General features: G+C 36.6%; 1 long non-coding RNA gene across 1 annotated transcript; it reads left to right on the top strand.

Moving 5' to 3' along the window:
• Positions 1 to 5,678, top strand: LOC139512656 (uncharacterized). Its single transcript, XR_011662315.1, has 2 exons — positions 1 to 646; positions 4,088 to 5,678. It is a non-coding gene; the product is annotated as an uncharacterized lncRNA (long non-coding RNA).
• Positions 5,679 to 6,145: the final 467 nt, after the last annotated feature.

Here is a 6,145-nt window from a genome sequence, read left to right as displayed (position 1 = left end):
TTAAAGTATTTCAAACAATTTTGTTCATGGAATTGATTATCGTTTATTTTGACTCGATTGATACAATTGTCGAAGCGCCAGGGCGAAACAAAAATTTTCATGCAGCAGACGGCATGGCATGGTTTTGAAAATTTTGACTCTTTGAATAAGTTTATGTCTAGCAGAAGTTTAATTTTTTTAAACATTATATTGGATAGATACAGTGAACACATCAAATATTGGAGATAGCAGAATTCCAATATTATTTGTTTGAGGTGGATGCAAATCTAATTTTTTTTTCATCGATCGGCCACAGCAGAATCGGGCAATTGTCTTTCTTTTACATTGTCTTATATCATATATTATCTGTCATATAATCAAATATTTACATAAGTTAACATATTGTGTCTTTTTCAGTTTAAAATGCTTAGAGCTTCTAAAAGAAAAAGGGTGGTGCCCAAGGGAAGAGGAGATAGCGTGGCTCCGGCCGCTAAGAGAAGTGTCTCGCGTCGAAAAGTTGGAGATGTCCATGAAATCAGATCAACAGGGAGTCCAGTGGCAGCCAATACACTAGATACAGAAGTGATGACTATGGCTCCGGTCCCAACAACCGCTACTGAACCCATTACGGTCCCAACAACCGCTACTGAACCCATTACACATTCAGGTAATTGTCCAGTATTTCAAAACCCGATTCCTTGCATTAAGGCCAGTGATGACCTTGCTAGAAATGTCACTGTAAGCTTGAGGCAAAAAATTATTGCTGGAGAGTATATTGACCTGGCCTTACTGTTAGTAAATTCACAAGCCTCTGCAGGGGATAAACAAAAAGTAGTTATTTCGCAGGGAGAAATTTTGCTACAACCACGGCAGCAACAACAAAAAATTGACTCCATCGATACCTGGATAGACGCATATTTAGTGTATATAAGTATTTATTGTACTGCTCACCCGCATGTATTTCAAGAATTACTATAGTATATGCATAGTATTCGGTTAGGTGCTAAGCGGTGCACACTAGGGTGGAAATCGTATGACGAACAGTTCCGCCTCAGAATGTCACAGGATCCAGCAGGGTCTTGGGCTGTTGTTGACCCTGAGCTGTGGCTGCTTTATATGTATCCTCCGTCTTCTAATAGTAATGCGCCAGTAAGCACGGGGCGCTTTAAATGTTACGCATTCAATTACCAGGGCAATTGCGTGAATCAATCATGTCCTTATAATCATTCTTGTTTAAGATGTTCTGATCAGCACCCACTTATACAGTGCCCAAGACAAAACGTTTTTCCTAATAGGGTAGGTGGAAATGCAAGATTTCAGCAACCTAGGCCTCAATTTAGACCGAGATTTCAAGCACGTGGTGACAACCCAGTGCAGTATCCCAACAATACGAAATCGTATTCTGGTCACTATATGAAGTGATTCTTTAGCAGAATGTAATTAAAGTTGTGGCACATTTTTTTATGGTTCTATGTTAAAGAGATGTGTAAGAATTTATGACATTGTTCATATTGTTAATTTTGTATAGAATTAAGATTGTATTACTTTCAGAGTCCAAACTATTGCGCCACCTATGGGATAAAGGGTGGACTCCAATAAACATACTTGAATTAAACACGTATCTAGGTGATTATGCAAATAGGGTGGATGCTCAGCTCCTGCTTGAGGGGTTTACTTTTGGATTTAGGATACAATATGAAGGTCCACGTATTTCTACTACCGCAAAAAAATTGGTTTCTGCAGAAATACACAAGTTCGAAACATTAGCAAAGTTGCACGACGAGGTCAAACTGGGTAGAATTTTGGGTCCATTTTCTAAAAAACCTATATCGACACTGCGAATTTCTCCAATTGGACTTGTTCAGAAACCAGATAAAGGTTGGCGTCTCATATCTCATTTGTCTTATCCAAGTGGAGGTAGCATTAATGATTTTATACCCGAAGATTACTGTAGTGTGAAGTACTCATCATTTGACAATGTTTTAAATATGATTGCAGCTCTCGGAGAGCGTGCAAAAATCGGTAAAAATCGATATTCGCCAAGCATTTAGGCTTTTAATCATAAATCCTGCAGATTTTGATCTTATGGGTATCAAATTTCAGGATAAGTTTTACATAAATAAATGTCTACCCTTAGGATTAAGTAGTTCATGCCAGCTTTTTGAACGATTTTCGACCTTTTTACACTGTGTTGTTCAGTCAAAGTCCGGTCTGGACACTTTGGATCATTATTTGGATGATTTTATATTTGCTGGACATGAGTCAAATAATAATTGTGAGTTGTTAATGGACACTTTTATGAAAGTTTGTAAGGATTTATGCGTGCCATTGGCAGACAACAAAACAGTTGGTCCTACAACAACCTTGACATTTCTTGGTCTTGAAATTGATACTTTACTTATGTTGGTAAGAATTCCGGAAAACAAGGTCATAAAGTTAAGGTCTGGTATTCTATACATGGTTGGTCGAAAAAAGATAAAATTGAAGGAACTAGAGTCAATCATTGGGCTAATGGCATTTTGCTCACGTGCAATTCCGTCATCAAGGGCTTTTAGTAGAAGGTTTTATGATGTTATTTCGAACCTCCAACACGGAAAGTCGTATTATTATGTAAAAATTAATCAAGAGCTGAGATCTGATGCTTTAGTCTGGTTAGAGTTTTTAGAAAATTTTAATGGCGAATGCTTCATTTCGGAAAGTCTCTGGTTATCAAGTGATACGCTTGAGCTGTTTACTGATAGTTCTGGAAATGCTGCTCTTGGTTGTGGGGCTTATTTTGACAAGCAATGGACTCAGTTTCGATGGCCTGTCGAGTGGAGGGATAAAGAGTTCATGTCCGATATATCTTTTTTAGTGCTGGTGCCCATATTATTGGCCATGTTAATTTGGTCCCCTCAATTTTGCAACAAGAAAATTTTATTAAGAATAGATAACCAAGCACTAGTTTTGATAATTAACAAGCGAACATCAAAATCGAATTACGTAATGAAGTTAATTCGTCCTCTAGTTTTGTTATTAATGAGAAAAAATATTCAGGTACGAGCGTTGCATATTCCAGGCGAAAGTAATGCAATTGCAGATTCTCTGTCTCGTTTTCAGGTGATCCGTTTCCGTACATTGGCCCCGGAAGCAGATCAAACTCCATCAGACATTCCTGTGGAGTTTCACATGGTCATTTCGGAAGTGAAGTAGATTTTTTAATAAACAATTCGGTAGATCCTAGTACAGCAAAGTTGTACACCAAGGCTTTAAATTTTTTTAACAGTTTCAGGAAAGATATCGGTCTTGCTAATGTATGGCCTGTGTCACTGCACGACATTGTTGCTTTTATTGCATATATGTATAAATCTGGATTCGCTCATTCAACAATTAATTCGTACACATCAGGCCTAAGTTTCTACAACAAACTTAATGATTATGAAGACTATACACAAAAATTTATTGTAAGGAAAATGATCGATGGTGTAAAACGTACAAGGTCGCCTCAGATGGACACTAGACTGCCTATTTCAAGAGAGTTATTTGGTCGTATTTTGTCCATATTATCTTGTATCTGCAATTCTGCATACGAGGTAAGGCTATTCAAGGCAGTTTTTTCCTTGGCCTTTCATGGTCTTTTTAGGGTTGGGGAGTTGACAGTTCAAACTATGAGTAATACATGTTATTCAAATCATGCTTTAAACATGAATGATGTACAAATTTACAAAAAATATTTAGAAATTCATTTGGTTTCGTCTAAGACCGATCAGTTTGGTAGGGGCGTAACCATACACATTCCGGAGCAATTAGACACATGTATTTGTCCGGTGGTTTTATTGCCTTGCTATTTGCGAGACAGACCTGTAGTAGAGGGACCGCTATTTTGTCATTTTGACGGTAAACCATTGACTAAATACCAGTTTTCTGCAATACTCAAAAAGTCACTACATGCTTTAGGTATTGATAACGCTCGTTGGTCGTCTCACTCTTTCAGAATAGGTATGGCTACAGCCTGTGCCATTGAACGGTTATCCGACGAAAAGATTAAAAGTTTAGGTCGTTGGAAATCAGGTGCATATTTGCGTTACATACGAACTCCCGTTTAATTGTTTATTTATATTGCTGTTAGTTTCAGATTCTCCTATAAGGGTTTGGATTGTTGGGTCGTCAATTATTAAGAATGCGTTTGTGGAATCAAGGCAACGCCCGGGAGGAGCTAATTTGGCTTTGAATAGGTTGGGAGTAAATATCTGGTGGCAAGGAACCGGTGAACTAACTCTCTCTAAGATGAAAAATCGCATTAGATTAATGCTGAGATTTGAAGATCCTCCCAGCTATATTATAGTGCACATTGGGGGAAATGATATAGGTAATATCAAACTAGGTTACTTACATTTCCAGCTTGTTAAATTTATGTCATGGTTATCAAATAAATTGCCTGAAACGACTTTAATTTGGTCGCAAGTATTACCAAGATTGCAGTGGAGGTATTCAACCAATGGGAACTGTATGGAGAAGTGCAGACGTCGGTTAAACAGTTCCATTGGTGTCCACATGACAAATCATGGAGGCTGTTACATTCGGTATCCTGACATAAAAGCTACACATAAGTTCTTAGCAGAAGATGAGGTGCATTTAACTAAGATTGGAAATGAAATTTTTCTGAATATAATCCAGGGAGCACTAGAAACAATTATTTCTAGTAAGACGGGTGGCTTTACTTTTCCAGACGACTATTATACACTTTGAATTTTGATAGTTGACTCGTTGTAAATATTATATCTGCTCATATTATGAACTTTGTAATTAGTTTAGATGAAACATCAGCGTTACTGATGCTCTTTTATGTATAATGTAAATAATTTCTTACTTGTTCCTCTGTTCATTTATTAGAAATTGTTTCATTCAAATTTGCTTGAAATGACACAGCTACGCGCAGCTCCCCCTAATTTTATTGGCGGTTGACGGTTCTACGAAACTTTTATCTGAGGGCTAAAATTGTCGCAGCACCGTCAATTTGGCAGATTTCGCTGCGCTTAAAGAACATATTTGCAGTTTACAGACTTATTTAAATCGTATGATAGCATTAGCCTCTGATTTCCAGGGTTAATAGCTTATCTTGAACTTGCCTCTTTTCATATATGGTCTGCCACCTCGAACATATTCGGCGATCATCATACAACATTTTCAAAGAAACATATGCATTTCTATCACTGAATTTTAGTTCATATCATATCACAAATTGCATTTCATATAATAGTACATATATCATATTTGTTAATAAATGCTGTGGCCATTTCCTGCCAACTCTAATTTGTTATTTTTTAAATGAGCATCTAAGATAATAAGATTTAAAATCTAAATTTTAAATCAGTTATCGGTTGTGCTCAGGCACCATGTCCGTTATACTACTTCGTCAATTATTATTAATATTTGGTTTTTAATTGGATTATCGATCTTCCCAAGTGATTGATTTACCCATAATCCTCCTTTTACCGTCGACATTTGGCAAAAGAAGACGCTTTTTAGAGCAAACCCGCCCACCCTCCCCTTAATTTGTTAGAATTCAATTCCTGCGGAAGATACTGCTGTTTGGTTTTTGTTTGTTTATTTCAGATTTGTATTGTCCACATAGATTATATCGTCATACCATGTTGAACGCTGTTCAGATTCTAATATAGAGACTGTCAAGCAACGAAAAATAGATGATTATAGAGGTATACTGGCCGTAAAAGAGTGGACATACACAGAAATTGAAAGGATAACTTGGAAGTGATTAATTATGGATTTTATTACATTCTACAATGTTCTAACATGTGAAATAGTTGCAGATTTGAATTAATCAATGATAGCGATAACTTCTGATTTCCAGAGTTAGTCGTTTGATTTATGGCAGATTTCGCTGCGCTTAAAGAACATATTTGCAGTTTACAGACTTATTTAAATCGTATGATAGCATTAGCCTCTGATTTCCAGGGTTAATAGCTTATCTTGAACTTGCCCCTTTTCATATATGGTCTGCCACCTCGAACATATTCGGTGATCATCATACAAAATTTTCAAAGAAACATATGCATTTCTATCACTGAATTTTAGTTCATATCATATCACAAATTGCATTTCATATAATAGTACATATATCATATTTGTTAATAAATGCTGTGGCCATTTCCTGCCAACTCTAATT

The sequence above is a fragment of the Mytilus edulis genome, chromosome 2, assembly GCF_963676685.1.
Source record: "Mytilus edulis chromosome 2, xbMytEdul2.2, whole genome shotgun sequence".
Classification (NCBI taxonomy): Eukaryota; Metazoa; Mollusca; class Bivalvia; order Mytilida; family Mytilidae; genus Mytilus; species Mytilus edulis.
The sequence above is the reverse complement of the archived record's forward strand: the minus strand, read 5'-3'. Positions and strand labels throughout refer to the sequence as shown.